The sequence below is a fragment of the Misgurnus anguillicaudatus genome, chromosome 9 (assembly GCF_027580225.2).
Source record: "Misgurnus anguillicaudatus chromosome 9, ASM2758022v2, whole genome shotgun sequence".
Classification (NCBI taxonomy): Eukaryota; Metazoa; Chordata; class Actinopteri; order Cypriniformes; family Cobitidae; genus Misgurnus; species Misgurnus anguillicaudatus.
Genome location: NC_073345.2, coordinates 2,242,367 through 2,262,658, shown reverse-complemented (window position 1 = coordinate 2,262,658; position 20,292 = coordinate 2,242,367). Strand labels below are relative to the sequence as shown.

General features: G+C 45.2%; 29 non-coding genes across 29 annotated transcripts; all 29 read right to left on the bottom strand.

Annotated features, from left to right (window-relative positions):
• Window positions 1-1,076: 1,076 nt before the first annotated feature.
• trnat-ugu (transfer RNA threonine (anticodon UGU)) lies at window positions 1,077-1,150 on the bottom strand. The gene has a single exon. It is a non-coding gene; the product is annotated as a tRNA-Thr (tRNA).
• A 227-nt stretch (window positions 1,151-1,377) lies between these two features.
• On the bottom strand, window positions 1,378-1,451 carry trnat-agu (transfer RNA threonine (anticodon AGU)). The gene has a single exon. It is a non-coding gene; the product is annotated as a tRNA-Thr (tRNA).
• Window positions 1,452-1,552: 101 nt separating this feature from the next.
• Window positions 1,553-1,642, bottom strand: trnar-ucu (transfer RNA arginine (anticodon UCU)). Its single transcript is given in 2 exon segments — window positions 1,553-1,588; window positions 1,606-1,642. It is a non-coding gene; the product is annotated as a tRNA-Arg (tRNA).
• A 1,264-nt stretch (window positions 1,643-2,906) lies between these two features.
• trnat-ugu (transfer RNA threonine (anticodon UGU)) lies at window positions 2,907-2,980 on the bottom strand. The gene has a single exon. It is a non-coding gene; the product is annotated as a tRNA-Thr (tRNA).
• A 402-nt stretch (window positions 2,981-3,382) lies between these two features.
• trnar-ucu (transfer RNA arginine (anticodon UCU)) lies at window positions 3,383-3,472 on the bottom strand. Its single transcript is given in 2 exon segments — window positions 3,383-3,418; window positions 3,436-3,472. It is a non-coding gene; the product is annotated as a tRNA-Arg (tRNA).
• A 1,264-nt stretch (window positions 3,473-4,736) lies between these two features.
• trnat-ugu (transfer RNA threonine (anticodon UGU)) lies at window positions 4,737-4,810 on the bottom strand. Its single transcript has one exon. It is a non-coding gene; the product is annotated as a tRNA-Thr (tRNA).
• Window positions 4,811-5,037: 227 nt separating this feature from the next.
• On the bottom strand, window positions 5,038-5,111 carry trnat-agu (transfer RNA threonine (anticodon AGU)). Its single transcript has one exon. It is a non-coding gene; the product is annotated as a tRNA-Thr (tRNA).
• A 101-nt stretch (window positions 5,112-5,212) lies between these two features.
• On the bottom strand, window positions 5,213-5,302 carry trnar-ucu (transfer RNA arginine (anticodon UCU)). Its single transcript is given in 2 exon segments — window positions 5,213-5,248; window positions 5,266-5,302. It is a non-coding gene; the product is annotated as a tRNA-Arg (tRNA).
• A 1,264-nt stretch (window positions 5,303-6,566) lies between these two features.
• Window positions 6,567-6,640, bottom strand: trnat-ugu (transfer RNA threonine (anticodon UGU)). The gene has a single exon. It is a non-coding gene; the product is annotated as a tRNA-Thr (tRNA).
• A 227-nt stretch (window positions 6,641-6,867) lies between these two features.
• trnat-agu (transfer RNA threonine (anticodon AGU)) lies at window positions 6,868-6,941 on the bottom strand. Its single transcript has one exon. It is a non-coding gene; the product is annotated as a tRNA-Thr (tRNA).
• A 101-nt stretch (window positions 6,942-7,042) lies between these two features.
• On the bottom strand, window positions 7,043-7,132 carry trnar-ucu (transfer RNA arginine (anticodon UCU)). The gene is given in 2 exon segments: window positions 7,043-7,078; window positions 7,096-7,132. It is a non-coding gene; the product is annotated as a tRNA-Arg (tRNA).
• Window positions 7,133-8,697: 1,565 nt separating this feature from the next.
• trnat-agu (transfer RNA threonine (anticodon AGU)) lies at window positions 8,698-8,771 on the bottom strand. The gene has a single exon. It is a non-coding gene; the product is annotated as a tRNA-Thr (tRNA).
• Window positions 8,772-8,872: 101 nt separating this feature from the next.
• trnar-ucu (transfer RNA arginine (anticodon UCU)) lies at window positions 8,873-8,962 on the bottom strand. Its single transcript is given in 2 exon segments — window positions 8,873-8,908; window positions 8,926-8,962. It is a non-coding gene; the product is annotated as a tRNA-Arg (tRNA).
• Window positions 8,963-10,226: 1,264 nt separating this feature from the next.
• On the bottom strand, window positions 10,227-10,300 carry trnat-ugu (transfer RNA threonine (anticodon UGU)). Its single transcript has one exon. It is a non-coding gene; the product is annotated as a tRNA-Thr (tRNA).
• A 227-nt stretch (window positions 10,301-10,527) lies between these two features.
• trnat-agu (transfer RNA threonine (anticodon AGU)) lies at window positions 10,528-10,601 on the bottom strand. The gene has a single exon. It is a non-coding gene; the product is annotated as a tRNA-Thr (tRNA).
• A 101-nt stretch (window positions 10,602-10,702) lies between these two features.
• trnar-ucu (transfer RNA arginine (anticodon UCU)) lies at window positions 10,703-10,792 on the bottom strand. The gene is given in 2 exon segments: window positions 10,703-10,738; window positions 10,756-10,792. It is a non-coding gene; the product is annotated as a tRNA-Arg (tRNA).
• A 1,264-nt stretch (window positions 10,793-12,056) lies between these two features.
• On the bottom strand, window positions 12,057-12,130 carry trnat-ugu (transfer RNA threonine (anticodon UGU)). Its single transcript has one exon. It is a non-coding gene; the product is annotated as a tRNA-Thr (tRNA).
• A 227-nt stretch (window positions 12,131-12,357) lies between these two features.
• On the bottom strand, window positions 12,358-12,431 carry trnat-agu (transfer RNA threonine (anticodon AGU)). Its single transcript has one exon. It is a non-coding gene; the product is annotated as a tRNA-Thr (tRNA).
• A 101-nt stretch (window positions 12,432-12,532) lies between these two features.
• On the bottom strand, window positions 12,533-12,622 carry trnar-ucu (transfer RNA arginine (anticodon UCU)). The gene is given in 2 exon segments: window positions 12,533-12,568; window positions 12,586-12,622. It is a non-coding gene; the product is annotated as a tRNA-Arg (tRNA).
• Window positions 12,623-13,779: 1,157 nt separating this feature from the next.
• On the bottom strand, window positions 13,780-13,853 carry trnat-ugu (transfer RNA threonine (anticodon UGU)). The gene has a single exon. It is a non-coding gene; the product is annotated as a tRNA-Thr (tRNA).
• Window positions 13,854-14,080: 227 nt separating this feature from the next.
• On the bottom strand, window positions 14,081-14,154 carry trnat-agu (transfer RNA threonine (anticodon AGU)). Its single transcript has one exon. It is a non-coding gene; the product is annotated as a tRNA-Thr (tRNA).
• A 101-nt stretch (window positions 14,155-14,255) lies between these two features.
• Window positions 14,256-14,345, bottom strand: trnar-ucu (transfer RNA arginine (anticodon UCU)). The gene is given in 2 exon segments: window positions 14,256-14,291; window positions 14,309-14,345. It is a non-coding gene; the product is annotated as a tRNA-Arg (tRNA).
• A 1,264-nt stretch (window positions 14,346-15,609) lies between these two features.
• trnat-ugu (transfer RNA threonine (anticodon UGU)) lies at window positions 15,610-15,683 on the bottom strand. The gene has a single exon. It is a non-coding gene; the product is annotated as a tRNA-Thr (tRNA).
• A 227-nt stretch (window positions 15,684-15,910) lies between these two features.
• trnat-agu (transfer RNA threonine (anticodon AGU)) lies at window positions 15,911-15,984 on the bottom strand. Its single transcript has one exon. It is a non-coding gene; the product is annotated as a tRNA-Thr (tRNA).
• A 101-nt stretch (window positions 15,985-16,085) lies between these two features.
• Window positions 16,086-16,175, bottom strand: trnar-ucu (transfer RNA arginine (anticodon UCU)). The gene is given in 2 exon segments: window positions 16,086-16,121; window positions 16,139-16,175. It is a non-coding gene; the product is annotated as a tRNA-Arg (tRNA).
• Window positions 16,176-17,740: 1,565 nt separating this feature from the next.
• trnat-agu (transfer RNA threonine (anticodon AGU)) lies at window positions 17,741-17,814 on the bottom strand. The gene has a single exon. It is a non-coding gene; the product is annotated as a tRNA-Thr (tRNA).
• Window positions 17,815-17,915: 101 nt separating this feature from the next.
• On the bottom strand, window positions 17,916-18,005 carry trnar-ucu (transfer RNA arginine (anticodon UCU)). Its single transcript is given in 2 exon segments — window positions 17,916-17,951; window positions 17,969-18,005. It is a non-coding gene; the product is annotated as a tRNA-Arg (tRNA).
• A 1,565-nt stretch (window positions 18,006-19,570) lies between these two features.
• On the bottom strand, window positions 19,571-19,644 carry trnat-agu (transfer RNA threonine (anticodon AGU)). The gene has a single exon. It is a non-coding gene; the product is annotated as a tRNA-Thr (tRNA).
• Window positions 19,645-19,745: 101 nt separating this feature from the next.
• Window positions 19,746-19,835, bottom strand: trnar-ucu (transfer RNA arginine (anticodon UCU)). Its single transcript is given in 2 exon segments — window positions 19,746-19,781; window positions 19,799-19,835. It is a non-coding gene; the product is annotated as a tRNA-Arg (tRNA).
• Window positions 19,836-20,292: the final 457 nt, after the last annotated feature.

The window sequence follows — 20,292 nt, the reverse complement described above, 5'->3', positions numbered from 1 at the left end:
AAAGGACAGGAGCTTTCACCAGCTAATGCTGTGCAACCTAATGTCACATGTCTTCAGATCTTTTGAAATCAGGAACAAGACTGTCATGTTTTCTTTTTGGACCTCCTGCCTTTTATGTAGAACGGAGAAAACGGCAACTAAAAGGATGGAATCGCTGGGACTTGAACAATCTGTTTACAAGACATGATCACTGAACAGCTATGCTAGGGCATCCTGAAACTCCATGGCTATATTTTAATATAACCAAGAACAAGAAAGTCAAACCTCCTTGTGGACCTCCTTTCTCTAAAGTAGACCGAAGGACAGTCGTTGATAGGAAGGCACGGCTTGGAATTCAACAGTCTGTTGACAAGTCCGGCCCTTTGACCAGCTGATACTGTGCACCCTAACCACACATGGCTTCAGGTCTACTGAAAACGGGAACACGTCAATCGTATTTTCTGCCCGGACCTCCTGCCTTTTCCAGTAGATCGGAGAGCAGAGCCTCTGAATGGAAGGAAACGCTGGGATTCGAACAATTCGCTTACAAGACGTGGTCCTTGGACAGCTATGCCAGGGCATCCTAAAATTGCACTGCTTTCTTTTGATTAAGACAGGTAACGGAAAGTTCAATCTTTTTGATGCCCTTCATGAAGGCCAAAGACCACAACCACTGATAGAAGGCACCACAGGGATTTCATCACGGAAGCTCCTACTTACAAGACAGGTGCTTGGGCCATGGACACCCTTGAGACTAAAGCCAGGCAAAAGACATGGCGCCCTAACAGGAAATGCTAAACAAATTAAGTCCTATCAGTGAAGGCTTTAGGGTAAAGGTTGTTCATAAATCAAATTGGTCCGTTTTCCAAAAATATCAGAAAGTTATGACAGCATTCATAACAACCATGAATTATAAGAAGGTTGTATTTCATCCGATAAACAGACACAAAGACAGCCCCTAGCTGCCGTCAGACTGAGGTCAACGCTGGGATTTGAAAATCTATGTTTTGAGGGAGGATGAGTCACAGTGTGAAGAGATACAAAAATGTGACAAGAAAGCCACTGAGTGGAGGCCGAAGACGGCAAACATCGTTAGAAGGCACCACTGGGATTCGAACCCAGGATCTCCTGTTTACAAGACAGGCGCTTTGACCGGCTAAGCCATGGCGCCCCACAACGAAGTGCTTCTGGAGTTAAGTGCTATCAGTGAAGGCTTTATGCTCCAGGGCATCCATGAATTGGATTGGTCCGTTAGAGTGAAAACTAGAAAGTTTTGCCCAAAGTACGGGCCTTTGGCTGAAAATGGACCGCTGCCATGACAACTCTGAATTTTCAGGATGTACCATATCTCAACTGAGAAACAGCCAAACAAACAGACCCTAGTTGACCACGTGATAAAGGCTCCGCTGGGATTCGAACCCAGGATCTCCTGTTTACTAGACAGGCGCTTTAACCAACTAAGCCACGGCGCCACTCTCCAGCTGCAGATTGTGGAAGGGTGAGTCACAGTATGAACAGGCACAACAATGTGAGATGAAACGCTTTCAGCAGGGTCTTGGTAGCTAAAAGCCTTCGACTCTGGTGGGACTCGAACCCACAACCTTTGAATCACGTCAACTCACAATCTAGAAGTCCAATGCGCTATCCATTGCGCCACAGAGCCTACAACAAATCCTTTGATGTGTTGCTCACAATTCTGGGGAAAGACAGATTCCAGTTATTATTAGCTTTTGTATTTTTCAGCCCAAGAGTTACAATTACTATCTTGACCTTCTGCTCTTTACATATGCAAATTAGCACAATTGTCAAATGGAAAGCAGTTTTAGGATACGAATTCAGGATCTCCAGATGAAAGGACAGGAGCTTTCACCAGCTAATGCTGTGCAACCTAATGTCACATGTCTTCAGATCTTTTGAAAGCAGGAACAAGACTGTCATGTTTTCTTTTTGGACCTCCAGCCTTTTATGTAGAACGGAGAAAACGGCAACTAAAAGGATGGAATCGCTGGGACTGAAACAATCTGTTTACAAGACATGATCACTGAACAGCTATGCTAGGGCATCCTGAAACTCCATGGCTATATTTTAATATAACCAAGAACAAGAAAGTCAAACCTCCTTGTGGACCTCCTTTCTCTAAAGTAGACCGAAGGACAGTCGTTGATAGGAAGGCACGGCTTGGAATTCAACAGTCTGTTGACAAGTCCGGCCCTTTGACCAGCTGATACTGTGCACCCTAACGACACATGGCTTCAGGTCTACTGAAAACGGGAACACGTCAATCGTATTTTCTGCCCGGACCTCCTGCCTTTTCCAGTAGATCGGAGAGCAGAGCCTCTGAATGGAAGGAAACGCTGGGATTCGAACAATTCGCTTACAAGACGTGGTCCTTGGACAGCTATGCCAGGGCATCCTAAAATTGCACGGCTTTCTTTTGATTAAGACAGGTAACGGAAAGTTCAATCTTTTTGATGCCCTTCATGAAGGCCAAAGACCACAACCACTGATAGAAGGCACCACAGGGATTTCATCACGGAAGCTCCTATTTACAAGACAGGTGCTTGGGCCATGGACACCCTTGAGACTAAAGCCAGGCAAAAGACATGGCGCCCTAACAGGAAATGCTAAACAAATTAAGTCCTATCAGTGAAGGCTTTAGGGTAAAGGTTGTTCATAAATCAAATTGGTCCGTTTTCCAAAAATATCAGAAAGTTATGACAGCATTCATAACAACCATGAATTATAAGAAGGTTGTATTTCATCCGATAAACAGACACAAAGACAGCCCCTAGCTGCCGTCAGACTGAGGTCAACGCTGGGATTTGAAAATCTATGTTTTGAGGGAGGATGAGTCACAGTGTGAAGAGATACAAAAATGTGACAAGAAAGCCACTGAGTGGAGGCCGAAGACGGCAAACATCGTTGGAAGGCACCACTGGGATTCGAACCCAGGATCTCCTGTTTACAAGACAGGCGCTTTGACCGGCTAAGCCATGGCGCCCCACAACGAAGTGCTTCTGGAGTTAAGTGCTATCAGTGAAGGCTTTATGCTCCAGGGCATCCATGAATTGGATTGGTCCGTTAGAGTGAAAACTAGAAAGTTTTGCCCAAAGTACGGGCCTTTGGCTGAAAATGGACCGCTGCCGTGACAACTCTGAATTTTCAGGATGTACCATATCTCAACTGAGAAACAGCCAAACAAACAGACCCTAGTTGACCACGTGATAAAGGCTCCGCTGGGATTCGAACCCAGGATCTCCTGTTTACTAGACAGGCGCTTTAATCAACTAAGCCACGGCGCCACTCTCCAGCTGCAGATTGTGGAAGGGTGAGTCACAGTATGAACAGGCACAACAATGTGAGATGAAAAGCTTTCAGCAGGGTCTTGGTAGCTAAAAGCCTTCGACTCTGGTGGGACTCGAACCCACAACCTTTGAATCACGTCAACTCACAATCTAGAAGTCCAATGCGCTATCCATTGCGCCACAGAGCCTACCACAAACCCTTTGATGTGTTGCTCACAGTTCTGGGGAAAGACAGATTCCAGTTATTATTAGCTTTTGTATTTTTCAGCCCAAGAGTTACAATTACTATCTTGACCTTCTACTCTTTACATATGCAAATTAGCACAATTGTCAAATGGAAAGCAGTTTTAGGATACGAATTCAGGATCTCCAGATGAAAGGACAGGAGCTTTCACCAGCTAATGCTGTGCAACCTAATGTCACATGTCTTCAGATCTTTTGAAAGCAGGAACAAGACTGTCATGTTTTCTTTTTGGACCTCCTGCCTTTTATGTAGAACGGAGAAAACGGCAACTAAAAGGATGGAATCGCTGGGACTTGAACAATCTGTTTACAAGACATGATCACTGAACAGCTATGCTAGGGCATCCTGAAACTCCATGGCTATATTTTAATATAACCAAGAACAAGAAAGTCAAACCTCCTTGTGGACCTCCTTTCTCTAAAGTAGACCGAAGGACAGTCGTTGATAGGAAAGCACGGCTTGGAATTTAACAGTCTGTTGACAAGTCCGGCCCTTTGACCAGCTGATACTGTGCACCCTAACCACACATGGCTTCAGGTCTACTGAAAACGGGAACACGTCAATCGTATTTTCTGCCCGGACCTCCTGCCTTTTCCAGTAGATCGGAGAGCAGAGCCTCTGAATGGAAGGAAACGCTGGGATTCGAACAATTCGCTTACAAGACGTGGTCCTTGGACAGCTATGCCAGGGCATCCTAAAATTGCACTGCTTTCTTTTGATTAAGACAGGTAACGGAAAGTTCAATCTTTTTGATGCCCTTCATGAAGGCCAAAGACCACAACCACTGATAGAAGGCACCACAGGGATTTCATCACGGAAGCTCCTACTTACAAGACAGGTGCTTGGGCCATGGACACCCTTGAGACTAAAGCCAGGCAAAAGACATGGCGCCCTAACAGGAAATGCTAAACAAATTAAGTCCTATCAGTGAAGGCTTTAGGGTAAAGGTTGTTCATAAATCAAATTGGTCCGTTTTCCAAAAATATCAGAAAGTTATGACAGCATTCATAACAACCATGAATTATAAGAAGGTTGTATTTCATCCGATAAACAGACACAAAGACAGCCCCTAGCTGCCGTCAGACTGAGGTCAACGCTGGGATTTGAAAATCTATGTTTTGAGGGAGGATGAGTCACAGTGTGAAGAGATACAAAAATGTGACAAGAAAGCCACTGAGTGGAGGCCGAAGACGGCAAACATCGTTAGAAGGCACCACTGGGATTCGAACCCAGGATCTCCTGTTTACAAGACAGGCGCTTTGACCGGCTAAGCCATGGCGCCCCACAACGAAGTGCTTCTGGAGTTAAGTGCTATCAGTGAAGGCTTTATGCTCCAGGGCATCCATGAATTGGATTGGTCCGTTAGAGTGAAAACTAGAAAGTTTTGCCCAAAGTACGGGCCTTTGGCTGAAAATGGACCGCTGCCGTGACAACTCTGAATTTTCAGGATGTACCATATCTCAACTGAGAAACAGCCAAACAAACATACCCTAGTTGACCACGTGATAAAGGCTCCGCTGGGATTCGAACCCAGGATCTCCTGTTTACTAGACAGGCGCTTTAACCAACTAAGCCACGGCGCCACTCTCCAGCTGCAGATTGTGGAAGGGTGAGTCACAGTATGAACAGGCACAACAATGTGAGATGAAACGCTTTCAGCAGGGTCTTGGTAGCTAAAAGCCTTCGACTCTGGTGGGACTCGAACCCACAACCTTTGAATCACGTCAAGTCACAATCTAGAAGTCCAATGCGCTATCCATTGCGCCACAGAGCCTACAACAAACCCTTTGATGTGTTGCTCACAATTCTGGGGAAAGACAGATTCCAGTTATTATTAGCTTTTGTATTTTTCAGCCCAAGAGTTACAATTACTATCTTGACCTTCTGCTCTTTACATATGCAAATTAGCACAATTGTCAAATGGAAAGCAGTTTTAGGATACGAATTCAGGATCTCCAGATGAAAGGACAGGAGCTTTCACCAGCTAATGCTGTGCAACCTAATGTCACATGTCTTCAGATCTTTTGAAAGCAGGAACAAGACTGTCATGTTTTCTTTTTGGACCTCCAGCCTTTTATGTAGAACGGAGAAAACGGCAACTAAAAGGATGGAATCGCTGGGACTGAAACAATCTGTTTACAAGACATGATCACTGAACAGCTATGCTAGGGCATCCTGAAACTCCATGGCTATATTTTAATATAACCAAGAACAAGAAAGTCAAACCTCCTTGTGGACCTCCTTTCTCTAAAGTAGACCGAAGGACAGTCGTTGATAGGAAGGCACGGCTTGGAATTCAACAGTCTGTTGACAAGTCCGGCCCTTTGACCAGCTGATACTGTGCACCCTAACGACACATGGCTTCAGGTCTACTGAAAACGGGAACACGTCAATCGTATTTTCTGCCCGGACCTCCTGCCTTTTCCAGTAGATCGGAGAGCAGAGCCTCTGAATGGAAGGAAACGCTGGGATTCGAACAATTCGCTTACAAGACGTGGTCCTTGGACAGCTATGCCAGGGCATCCTAAAATTGCACGGCTTTCTTTTGATTAAGACAGGTAACGGAAAGTTCAATCTTTTTGATGCCCTTCATGAAGGCCAAAGACCACAACCACTGATAGAAGGCACCACAGGGATTTCATCACGGAAGCTCCTATTTACAAGACAGGTGCTTGGGCCATGGACACCCTTGAGACTAAAGCCAGGCAAAAGACATGGCGCCCTAACAGGAAATGCTAAACAAATTAAGTCCTATCAGTGAAGGCTTTAGGGTAAAGGTTGTTCATAAATCAAATTGGTCCGTTTTCCAAAAATATCAGAAAGTTATGACAGCATTCATAACAACCATGAATTATAAGAAGGTTGTATTTCATCCGATAAACAGACACAAAGACAGCCCCTAGCTGCCGTCAGACTGAGGTCAACGCTGGGATTTGAAAATCTATGTTTTGAGGGAGGATAAGTCACAGTGTGAAGAGATACAAAAATGTGACAAGCAAGCCACTGAGTGGAGGCCGAAGACAGCAAACATCGTTGGAAGGCACCACTGGGATTCGAACCCAGGATCTCCTGTTTACAAGACAGGCGCTTTGACCGGCTAAGCCATGGCGCCCCACAACGAAGTGCTTCTGGAGTTAAGTGCTATCAGTGAAGGCTTTATGCTCCAGGGCATCCATGAATTGGATTGGTCCGTTAGAGTGAAAACTATAAAGTTTTGCCCAAAGTACGGGCCTTTGGCTGAAAATGGACCACTGCCGTGACAACTCTGAATTTTCAGGATGTACCATATCTCAACTGAGAAACAGCCAAACAAACAGACCCTAGTTGACCATGTGATAAAGGCTCCGCTGGGATTCGAACCCAGGATCTCCTGTTTACTAGACAGGCGCTTTAACCAACTAAGCCACGGCGCCACTCTCCAGCTGCAGATTGTGGAAGGGTGAGTCACAGTATGAACAGGCACAACAATGTGAGATGAAAAGCTTTCAGCAGGGTCTTGGTAGCTAAAAGCCTTCGACTCTGGTGGGACTCGAACCCACAACCTTTGAATCACGTCAACTCACAATCTAGAAGTCCAATGCGCTATCCATTGCGCCACAGAGCCTACAACAAACCCTTTGATGTGTTGCTCACAATTCTGGGGAAAGACAGATTCCAGTTATTATTAGCTTTTGTATTTTTCAGCCCAAGAGTTACAATTACTATCTTGACCTTCTACTCTTTACATATGCAAATTAGCACAATTGTCAAATGGAAAGCAGTTTTAGGATACGAATTCAGGATCTCCAGATGAAAGGACAGGAGCTTTCACCAGCTAATGCTGTGCAACCTAATGTCACATGTCTTCAGATCTTTTGAAAGCAGGAACAAGACTGTCATGTTTTCTTTTTGGACCTCCTGCCTTTTATGTAGAACGGAGAAAACGGCAACTAAAAGGATGGAATCGCTGGGACTTGAACAATCTGTTTACAAGACATGATCACTGAACAGCTATGCTAGGGCATCCTGAAACTCCATGGCTATATTTTAATATAACCAAGAACAAGAAAGTCAAACCTCCTTGTGGACCTCCTTTCTCTAAAGTAGACCGAAGGACAGTTGTTGATAGGAAGGCACGGCTTGGAATTCAACAGTCTGTTGACAAGTCCGGCCCTTTGACCAGCTGAAACTGTGCACCCTAACCACACATGGCTTCAGGTCTACTGAAAACGGGAACACGTCAATCGTATTTTCTGCCCGGACCTCCTGCCTTTTCCAGTAGATCGGAGAGCAGAGCCTCTGAATGGAAGGAAACGCTGGGATTCGAACAATTCGCTTACAAGACGTGATCCTTGGACAGCTATGCCAGGGCATCCTAAAATTGCACTGCTTTCTTTTGATTAAGACAGGTAACGGAAAGTTCAATCTTTTTGATGCCCTTCATGAAGGCCAAAGACCACAACCACTGATAGAAGGCACCACAGGGATTTCATCACGGAAGCTCCTACTTACAAGACAGGTGCTTGGGCCATGGACACCCTTGAGACTAAAGCCAGGCAAAAGACATGGCGCCCTAACAGGAAATGCTAAACAAATTAAGTCCTATCAGTGAAGGCTTTAGGGTAAACGTTGTTCATAAATCAAATTGGTCCGTTTTCCAAAAATATCCGAAAGTTATGACAGCATTCATAACAACCATGAATTATAAGAAGGTTGTATTTCATCCGATAAACAGACACAAAGACAGCCCCTAGCTACCGTCAGACTGAGGTCAACGCTGGGATTTGAAAATCTATGTTTTGAGGGAGGATGAGTCACAGTGTGAAGAGATACAAAAATGTGACAAGAAAGCCACTGAGTGGAGGCCGAAGACGGCAAACATCGTTAGAAGGCACCACTGGGATTCGAACCCAGGATCTCCTGTTTACAAGACATGCGCTTTGACCGGCTAAGCCATGGCGCCCCACAACGAAGTGCTTCTGGAGTTAAGTGCTATCAGTGAAGGCTTTATGCTCCAGGGCATCCATGAATTGGATTGGTCCGTTAGAGTGAAAACTAGAAAGTTTTGCCCAAAGTACGGGCCTTTGGCTGAAAATGGACCGCTGCCGTGACAACTCTGAATTTTCAGGATGTACCATATCTCAACTGAGAAACAGCCAAACAAACAGACCCTAGTTGACCACGTGATAAAGGCTCCGCTGGGATTCGAACCCAGGATCTCCTGTTTACTAGACAGGCGCTTTTACCAACTAAGCCACGGCGCCACTCTCCAGCTGCAGATTGTGGAAGGGTGAGTCACAGTATGAACAGGCACAACAATGTGAGATGAAACGCTTTCAGCAGGGTCTTGGTAGCTAAAAGCCTTCGACTCTGGTGGGACTCGAACCCACAACCTTTGAATCACGTCAAGTCACAATCTAGAAGTCCAATGCGCTATCCATTGCGCCACAGAGCCTACGACAAACCCTTTGATGTGTTGCTCACAATTCTGGGGAAAGACAGATTCCAGTTATTATTAGCTTTTGTATTTTTCAGCCCAAGAGTTACAATTACTATCTTGACCTTCTGCTCTTTACATATGCAAATTAGCACAATTGTCAAATGGAAAGCAGTTTTAGGATACGAATTCAGGATCTCCAGATGAAAGGACAGGAGCTTTCACCAGCTAATGCTGTGCAACCTAATGTCACATGTCTTCAGATCTTTTGAAAGCAGGAACAAGACTGTCATGTTTTCTTTTTGGACCTCCTGCCTTTTATGTAGAACGGAGAAAACGGCAACTAAAAGGATGGAATCGCTGGGACTGAAACAACCTGTTTACAAGACATGATCACTGAACAGCTATGCTAGGGCATCCTGAAACTCCAATGCTATATTTTAATATAACCAAGAACAAGAAAGTCAAACCTCCTTGTGGACCTCCTTTCTCTAAAGTAGACCGAAGGACAGTCGTTGATAGGAAGGCACGGCTTGGAATTCAACAGTCTGTTGACAAGTCCGGCCCTTTGACCAGCTGACACTGTGCACCCTAACGACACATGGCTTCAGGTCTACTGAAAACGGGAACACGTCAATCGTATTTTCTGCCCGGACCTCCTGCCTTTTCCAGTAGATCGGAGAGCAGAGCCTCTGAATGGAAGGAAACGCTGGGATTCGAACAATTCGCTTACAAGACGTGGTCCTTGGACAGCTATGCCAGGGCATCCTAAAATTGCACGGCTTTCTTTTGATTAAGACAGGTAACGGAAAGTTCAATCTTTTTGATGCCCTTCATGAAGGCCAAAGACCACAACCACTGATAGAAGGCACCACAGGGATTTCATCACGGAAGCTCCTACTTACAAGACAGGTGCTTGGGCCATGGACACCCTTGAGACTAAAGCCAGGCAAAAGACATGGCGCCCTAACAGGAAATGCTAAACAAATTAAGTCCTATCAGTGAAGGCTTTAGGGTAAAGGTTGTTCATAAATCAAATTGGTCCGTTTTCCAAAAATATCCGAAAGTTATGACAGCATTCATAACAACCATGAATTATAAGAAGGTTGTATTTCATCCGATAAACAGACACAAAGACAGCCCCTAGCTGCCGTCAGACTGAGGTCAACGCTGGGATTTGAAAATCTATGTTTTGAGGGAGGATAAGTCACAGTGTGAAGAGATACAAAAATGTGACAAGAAAGCCACTGAGTGGAGGCCGAAGACGGCAAACATCGTTGGAAGGCACCACTGGGATTCGAACCCAGGATCTCCTGTTTACAAGACAGGCGCTTTGACCGGCTAAGCCATGGCGCCCCACAACGAAGTGCTTCTGGAGTTAAGTGCTATCAGTGAAGGCTTTATGCTCCAGGGCATCCATGAATTGGATTGGTCCGTTAGAGTGAAAACTAGAAAGTTTTGCCCAAAGTACGGGCCTTTGGCTGAAAATGGACCGCTGCCGTGACAACTCTGAATTTTCAGGATGTACCATATCTCAACTGAGAAACAGCCAAACAAACAGACCCTAGTTGACCACGTGATAAAGGCTCCGCTGGGATTCGAACCCAGGATCTCCTGTTTACTAGACAGGCGCTTTAACCAACTAAGCCACGGCGCCACTCTCCAGCTGCAGATTGTGGAAGGGTGAGTCACAGTATGAACAGGCACAACAATGTGAGATGAAAAGCTTTCAGCAGGGTCTTGGTAGCTAAAAGCCTTCGACTCTGGTGGGACTCGAACCCACAACCTTTGAATCACGTCAAGTCACAATCTAGAAGTCCAATGCGCTATCCATTGCGCCACAGAGCCTACAACAAACCCTTTGATGTGTTGCTCACAATTCTGGGGAAAGACAGATTCCAGTTATTATTAGCTTTTGTATTTTTCAGCCCAAGAGTTACAATTACTATCTTGACCTTCTACTCTTTACATATGCAAATTAGCACAATTGTCAAATGGAAAGCAGTTTTAGGATACGAATTCAGGATCTCCAGATGAAAGGACAGGAGCTTTCACCAGCTAATGCTGTGCAACCTAATGTCACATGTCTTCAGATCTTTTGAAAGCAGGAACAAGACTGTCATGTTTTCTTTTTGGACCTCCTGCCTTTTATGTAGAACGGAGAAAACGGCAACTAAAAGGATGGAATCGCTGGGACTTGAACAATCTGTTTACAAGACATGATCACTGAACAGCTATGCTAGGGCATCCTGAAACTCCATGGCTATATTTTAATATAACCAAGAACAAGAAAGTCAAACCTCCTTGTGGACCTCCTTTCTCTAAAGTAGACCGAAGGACAGTCGTTGATAGGAAGGCACGGCTTGGAATTCAACAGTCTGTTGACAAGTCCGGCCCTTTGACCAGCTGATACTGTGCACCCTAACGACACATGGCTTCAGGTCTACTGAAAACGGGAACACGTCAATCGTATTTTCTGCCCGGACCTCCTGCCTTTTCCAGTAGATCGGAGAGCAGAGCCTCTGAATGGAAGGAAACGCTGGGATTCGAACAATTCGCTTACAAGACGTGGTCCTTGGACAGCTATGCCAGGGCATCCTAAAATTGCACTGCTTTCTTTTGATTAAGACAGGTAACGGAAAGTTCAATCTTTTTGATGCCCTTCATGAAGGCCAAAGACCACAACCACTGATAGAAGGCACCACAGGGATTTCATCACGGAAGCTCCTACTTACAAGACAGGTGCTTGGGCCATGGACACCCTTGAGACTAAAGCCAGGCAAAAGACATGGCGCCCTAACAGGAAATGCTAAACAAATTAAGTCCTATCAGTGAAGGCTTTAGGGTAAAGGTTGTTCATAAATCAAATTGGTCCGTTTTCCAAAAATATCAGAAAGTTATGACAGCATTCATAACAACCATGAATTATAAGAAGGTTGTATTTCATCCGATAAACAGACACAAAGACAGCCCCTAGCTGCCGTCAGACTGAGGTCAACGCTGGGATTTGAAAATCTATGTTTTGAGGGAGGATGAGTCACAGTGTGAAGAGATACAAAAATGTGACAAGAAAGCCACTGAGTGGAGGCCGAAGACGGCAAACATCGTTAGAAGGCACCACTGGGATTCGAACCCAGGATCTCCTGTTTACAAGACAGGCGCTTTGACCGGCTAAGCCATGGCGCCCCACAACGAAGTGCTTCTGGAGTTAAGTGCTATCAGTGAAGGCTTTATGCTCCAGGGCATCCATGAATTGGATTGGTCCGTTAGAGTGAAAACTAGAAAGTTTTGCCCAAAGTACGGGCCTTTGGCTGAAAATGGACCGCTGCCATGACAACTCTGAATTTTCAGGATGTACCATATCTCAACTGAGAAACAGCCAAACAAACAGACCCTAGTTGACCACGTGATAAAGGCTCCGCTGGGATTCGAACCCAGGATCTCCTGTTTACTAGACAGGCGCTTTAACCAACTAAGCCACGGCGCCACTCTCCAGCTGCAGATTGTGGAAGGGTGAGTCACAGTATGAACAGGCACAACAATGTGAGATGAAACGCTTTCAGCAGGGTCTTGGTAGCTAAAAGCCTTCGACTCTGGTGGGACTCGAACCCACAACCTTTGAATCACGTCAACTCACAATCTAGAAGTCCAATGCGCTATCCATTGCGCCACAGAGCCTACAACAAATCCTTTGATGTGTTGCTCACAATTCTGGGGAAAGACAGATTCCAGTTATTATTAGCTTTTGTATTTTTCAGCCCAAGAGTTACAATTACTATCTTGACCTTCTGCTCTTTACATATGCAAATTAGCACAATTGTCAAATGGAAAGCAGTTTTAGGATACGAATTCAGGATCTCCAGATGAAAGGACAGGAGCTTTCACCAGCTAATGCTGTGCAACCTAATGTCACATGTCTTCAGATCTTTTGAAAGCAAGAACAAGACTGTCATGTTTTCTTTTTGGACCTCCAGCCTTTTATGTAGAACGGAGAAAACGGCAACTAAAAGGATGGAATCGCTGGGACTGAAACAATCTGTTTACAAGACATGATCACTGAACAGCTATGCTAGGGCATCCTGAAACTCCATGGCTATATTTTAATATAACCAAGAACAAGAAAGTCAAACCTCCTTGTGGACCTCCTTTCTCTAAAGTAGACCGAAGGACAGTCGTTGATAGGAAGGCACGGCTTGGAATTCAACAGTCTGTTGACAAGTCCGGCCCTTTGACCAGCTGATACTGTGCACCCTAACGACACATGGCTTCAGGTCTACTGAAAACGGGAACACGTCAATCGTATTTTCTGCCCGGACCTCCTGCCTTTTCCAGTAGATCGGAGAGCAGAGCCTCTGAATGGAAGGAAACGCTGGGATTCGAACAATTCGCTTACAAGACGTGGTCCTTGGACAGCTATGCCAGGGCATCCTAAAATTGCACGGCTTTCTTTTGATTAAGACAGGTAACGGAAAGTTCAATCTTTTTGATGCCCTTCATGAAGGCCAAAGACCACAACCACTGATAGAAGGCACCACAGGGATTTCATCACGGAAGCTCCTATTTACAAGACAGGTGCTTGGGCCATGGACACCCTTGAGACTAAAGCCAGGCAAAAGACATGGCGCCCTAACAGGAAATGCTAAACAAATTAAGTCCTATCAGTGAAGGCTTTAGGGTAAAGGTTGTTCATAAGCCCCTAGCTGCCGTCAGACTGAGGTCAACGCTGGGATTTGAAAATCTATGTTTTGAGGGAGGATGAGTCACAGTGTGAAGAGATACAAAAATGTGACAAGAAAGCCACTGAGTGGAGGCCGAAGACGGCAAACATCGTTAGAAGGCACCACTGGGATTCGAACCCAGGATCTCCTGTTTACAAGACAGGCGCTTTGACCGGCTAAGCCATGGCGCCCCACAACGAAGTGCTTCTGGAGTTAAGTGCTATCAGTGAAGGCTTTATGCTCCAGGGCATCCATGAATTGGATTGGTCCGTTAGAGTGAAAACTAGAAAGTTTTGCCCAAAGTACGGGCCTTTGGCTGAAAATGGACCGCTGCCATGACAACTCTGAATTTTCAGGATGTACCATATCTCAACTGAGAAACAGCCAAACAAACAGACCCTAGTTGACCACGTGATAAAGGCTCCGCTGGGATTCGAACCCAGGATCTCCTGTTTACTAGACAGGCGCTTTAACCAACTAAGCCACGGCGCCACTCTCCAGCTGCAGATTGTGGAAGGGTGAGTCACAGTATGAACAGGCACAACAATGTGAGATGAAACGCTTTCAGCAGGGTCTTGGTAGCTAAAAGCCTTCGACTCTGGTGGGACTCGAACCCACAACCTTTGAATCACGTCAACTCACAATCTAGAAGTCCAATGCGCTATCCATTGCGCCACAGAGCCTACAACAAATCCTTTGATGTGTTGCTCACAATTCTGGGGAAAGACAGATTCCAGTTATTATTAGCTTTTGTATTTTTCAGCCCAAGAGTTACAATTACTATCTTGACCTTCTGCTCTTTACATATGCAAATTAGCACAATTGTCAAATGGAAAGCAGTTTTAGGATACGAATTCAGGATCTCCAGATGAAAGGACAGGAGCTTTCACCAGCTAATGCTGTGCAACCTAATGTCACATGTCTTCAGATCTTTTGAAAGCAGGAACAAGACTGTCATGTTTTCTTTTTGGACCTCCAGCCTTTTATGTAGAACGGAGAAAACGGCAACTAAAAGGATGGAATCGCTGGGACTGAAACAATCTGTTTACAAGACATGATCACTGAACAGCTATGCTAGGGCATCCTGAAACTCCATGGCTATATTTTAATATAACCAAGAACAAGAAAGTCAAACCTCCTTGTGGACCTCCTTTCTCTAAAGTAGACCGAAGGACAGTCGTTGATAGGAAGGCACGGCTTGGAATTCAACAGTCTGTTGACAAGTCCGGCCCTTTGACCAGCTGATACTGTGCACCCTAACGACACATGGCTTCAGGTCTACTGAAAACGGGAACACGTCAATCGTATTTTCTGCCCGGACCTCCTGCCTTTTCCAGTAGATCGGAGAGCAGAGCCTCTGAATGGAAGGAAACGCTGGGATTCGAACAATTCGCTTACAAGACGTGGTCCTTGGACAGCTATGCCAGGGCATCCTAAAATTGCACGGCTTTCTTTTGATTAAGACAGGTAACGGAAAGTTCAATCTTTTTGATGCCCTTCATGAAGGCCAAAGACCACAACCACTGATAGAAGGCACCACAGGGATTTCATCACGGAAGCTCCTATTTACAAGACAGGTGCTTGGGCCATGGACACCCTTGAGACTAAAGCCAGGCAAAAGACATGGCGCCCTAACAGGAAATGCTAAACAAATTAAGTCCTATCAGTGAAGGCTTTAGGGTAAAGGTTGTTCATAAATCAAATTGGTCCGTTTTCCAAAAATATCAGAAAGTTATGACAGCATTCATAACAACCATGAATTATAAGAAGGTTGTATTTCATCCGATAAACAGACACAAAGACAGCCCCTAGCTGCCGTCAGACTGAGGTCAACGCTGGGATTTGAAAATCTATGTTTTGAGGGAGGATAAGTCACAGTGTGAAGAGATACAAAAATGTGACAAGAAAGCCACTGAGTGGAGGCCGAAGACGGCAAACATCGTTGGAAGGCACCACTGGGATTCGAACCCAGGATCTCCTGTTTACAAGACAGGCGCTTTGACCGGCTAAGCCATGGCGCCCCACAACGAAGTGCTTCTGGAGTTAAGTGCTATCAGTGAAGGCTTTATGCTCCAGGGCATCCATGAATTGGATTGGTCCGTTAGAGTGAAAACTAGAAAGTTTTGCCCAAAGTACGGGCCTTTGGCTGAAAATGGACCACTGCCGTGACAACTCTGAATTTTCAGGATGTACCATATCTCAACTGAGAAACAGCCAAACAAACAGACCCTAGTTGACCATGTGATAAAGGCTCCGCTGGGATTCGAACCCAGGATCTCCTGTTTACTAGACAGGCGCTTTAACCAACTAAGCCACGGCGCCACTCTCCAGCTGCAGATTGTGGAAGGGTGAGTCACAGTATGAACAGGCACAACAATGTGAGATGAAAAGCTTTCAGCAGGGTCTTGGTAGCTAAAAGCCTTCGACTCTGGTGGGACTCGAACCCACAACCTTTGAATCACGTCAACTCACAATCTAGAAGTCCAATGCGCTATCCATTGCGCCACAGAGCCTACAACAAACCCTTTGATGTGTTGCTCACAATTCTGGGGAAAGACAGATTCCAGTTATTATTAGCTTTTGTATTTTTCAGCCCAAGAGTTACAATTACTATCTTGACCTTCTACTCTTTACATATGCAAATTAGCACAATTGTCAAATGGAAAGCAGTTTTAGGATACGAATTCAGGATCTCCAGATGAAAGGACAGGAGCTTTCACCAGCTAATGCTGTGCAACCTAATGTCACATGTCTTCAGATCTTTTGAAAGCAGGAACAAGACTGTCATGTTTTCTTTTTGGACCTCCTGCCTTTTATGTAGAACGGAGAAAACGGCAACTAAAAGGATGGAATCGCTGGGACTTGAACAATCTGTTTACAAGACATGATCACTGAACAGCTATGCTAGGGCATCCTGAAACTCCATGGCTATATTTTAATATAACCAAGAACAAGAAAGTCAAACCTCCTTGTGGACCTCCTTTCTCTAAAGTAGACCGAAGGACAGTTGTTGATAGGAAGGCACGGCTTGGAATTCAACAGTCTGTTGACAAGTCCGGCCCTTTGACCAGCTGATACTGTGCACCCTAACCACACATGGCTTCAGGTCTACTGAAAACGGGAACACGTCAATCGTATTTTCTGCCCGGACCTCCTGCCTTTTCCAGTAGATCGGAGAGCAGAGCCTCTGAATGGAAGGAAACGCTGGGATTCGAACAATTCGCTTACAAGACGTGATCCTTGGACAGCTATGCCAGGGCATCCTAAAATTGCACTGCTTTCTTTTGATTAAGACAGGTAACGGAAAGTTCAATCTTTTTGATGCCCTTCATGAAGGCCAAAGACCACAACCACTGATAGAAGGCACCACAGGGATTTCATCACGGAAGCTCCTACTTACAAGACAGGTGCTTGGGCCATGGACACCCTTGAGACTAAAGCCAGGCAAAAGACATGGCGCCCTAACAGGAAATGCTAAACAAATTAAGTCCTATCAGTGAAGGCTTTAGGGTAAACGTTGTTCATAAATCAAATTGGTCCGTTTTCCAAAAATATCCGAAAGTTATGACAGCATTCATAACAACCATGAATTATAAGAAGGTTGTATTTCATCCGATAAACAGACACAAAGACAGCCCCTAGCTACCGTCAGACTGAGGTCAACGCTGGGATTTGAAAATCTATGTTTTGAGGGAGGATGAGTCACAGTGTGAAGAGATACAAAAATGTGACAAGAAAGCCACTGAGTGGAGGCCGAAGACGGCAAACATCGTTAGAAGGCACCACTGGGATTCGAACCCAGGATCTCCTGTTTACAAGACATGCGCTTTGACCGGCTAAGCCATGGCGCCCCACAACGAAGTGCTTCTGGAGTTAAGTGCTATCAGTGAAGGCTTTATGCTCCAGGGCATCCATGAATTGGATTGGTCCGTTAGAGTGAAAACTAGAAAGTTTTGCCCAAAGTACGGGCCTTTGGCTGAAAATGGACCGCTGCCGTGACAACTCTGAATTTTCAGGATGTACCATATCTCAACTGAGAAACAGCCAAACAAACAGACCCTAGTTGACCACGTGATAAAGGCTCCGCTGGGATTCGAACCCAGGATCTCCTGTTTACTAGACAGGCGCTTTTACCAACTAAGCCACGGCGCCACTCTCCAGCTGCAGATTGTGGAAGGGTGAGTCACAGTATGAACAGGCACAACAATGTGAGATGAAACGCTTTCAGCAGGGTCTTGGTAGCTAAAAGCCTTCGACTCTGGTGGGACTCGAACCCACAACCTTTGAATCACGTCAAGTCACAATCTAGAAGTCCAATGCGCTATCCATTGCGCCACAGAGCCTACGACAAACCCTTTGATGTGTTGCTCACAATTCTGGGGAAAGACAGATTCCAGTTATTATTAGCTTTTGTATTTTTCAGCCCAAGAGTTACAATTACTATCTTGACCTTCTGCTCTTTACATATGCAAATTAGCACAATTGTCAAATGGAAAGCAGTTTTAGGATACGAATTCAGGATCTCCAGATGAAAGGACAGGAGCTTTCACCAGCTAATGCTGTGCAACCTAATGTCACATGTCTTCAGATCTTTTGAAAGCAGGAACAAGACTGTCATGTTTTCTTTTTGGACCTCCTGCCTTTTATGTAGAACGGAGAAAACGGCAACTAAAAGGATGGAATCGCTGGGACTTGAACAATCTGTTTACAAGACATGATCACTGAACAGCTATGCTAGGGCATCCTGAAACTCCATGGCTATATTTTAATATAACCAAGAACAAGAAAGTCAAACCTCCTTGTGGACCTCCTTTCTCTAAAGTAGACCGAAGGACAGTTGTTGATAGGAAGGCACGGCTTGGAATTCAACAGTCTGTTGACAAGTCCGGCCCTTTGACCAGCTGATACTGTGCACCCTAACCACACATGGCTTCAGGTCTACTGAAAACGGGAACACGTCAATCGTATTTTCTGCCCGGACCTCCTGCCTTTTCCAGTAGATCGGAGAGCAGAGCCTCTGAATGGAAGGAAACGCTGGGATTCGAACAATTCGCTTACAAGACGTGATCCTTGGACAGCTATGCCAGGGCATCCTAAAATTGCACTGCTTTCTTTTGATTAAGACAGGTAACGGAAAGTTCAATCTTTTTGATGCCCTTCATGAAGGCCAAAGACCACAACCACTGATAGAAGGCACCACAGGGATTTCATCACGGAAGCTCCTACTTACAAGACAGGTGCTTGGGCCATGGACACCCTTGAGACTAAAGCCAGGCAAAAGACATGGCGCCCTAACAGGAAATGCTAAACAAATTAAGTCCTATCAGTGAAGGCTTTAGGGTAAACGTTGTTCATAAATCAAATTGGTCCGTTTTCCAAAAATATCCGAAAGTTATGACAGCATTCATAACAACCATGAATTATAAGAAGGTTGTATTTCATCCGATAAACAGACACAAAGACAGCCCCTAGCTACCGTCAGACTGAGGTCAACGCTGGGATTTGAAAATCTATGTTTTGAGGGAGGATGAGTCACAGTGTGAAGAGATACAAAAATGTGACAAGAAAGCCACTGAGTGGAGGCCGAAGACGGCAAACATCGTTAGAAGGCACCACTGGGATTCGAACCCAGGATCTCCTGTTTACAAGACATGCGCTTTGACCGGCTAAGCCATGGCGCCCCACAACGAAGTGCTTCTGGAGTTAAGTGCTATCAGTGAAGGCTTTATGCTCCAGGGCATCCATGAATTGGATTGGTCCGTTAGAGTGAAAACTAGAAAGTTTTGCCCAAAGTACGGGCCTTTGGCTGAAAATGGACCGCTGCCGTGACAACTCTGAATTTTCAGGATGTACCATATCTCAACTGAGAAACAGCCAAACAAACAGACCCTAGTTGACCACGTGATAAAGGCTCCGCTGGGATTCGAACCCAGGATCTCCTGTTTACTAGACAGGCGCTTTAACCAACTAAGCCACGGCGCCACTCTCCAGCTGCAGATTGTGGAAGGGTGAGTCACAGTATGAACAGGCACAACAATGTGAGATGAAAAGCTTTCAGCAGGGTCTTGGTAGCTAAAAGCCTTCGACTCTGGTGGGACTCGAACCCACAACCTTTGAATCACGTCAACTCACAATCTAGAAGTCCAATGCGCTATCCATTGCGCCACAGAGCCTACAACAAACCCTTTGATGTGTTGCTCACAATTCTGGGGAAAGACAGATTCCAGTTATTATTAGCTTTTGTATTTTTCAGCCCAAGAGTTACAATTACTATCTTGACCTTCTACTCTTTACATATGCAAATTAGCACAATTGTCAAATGGAAAGCAGTTTTAGGATACGAATTCAGGATCTCCAGATGAAAGGACAGGAGCTTTCACCAGCTAATGCTGTGCAACCTAATGTCACATGTCTTCAGATCTTTTGAAAGCAGGAACAAGACTGTCATGTTTTCTTTTTGGACCTCCTGCCTTTTATGTAGAACGGAGAAAACGGCAACTAAAAGGATGGAATCGCTGGGACTTGAACAATCTGTTTACAAGACATGATCACTGAACAGCTATGCTAGGGCATCCTGAAACTCCATGGCTATATTTTAATATAACCAAGAACAAGAAAGTCAAACCTCCT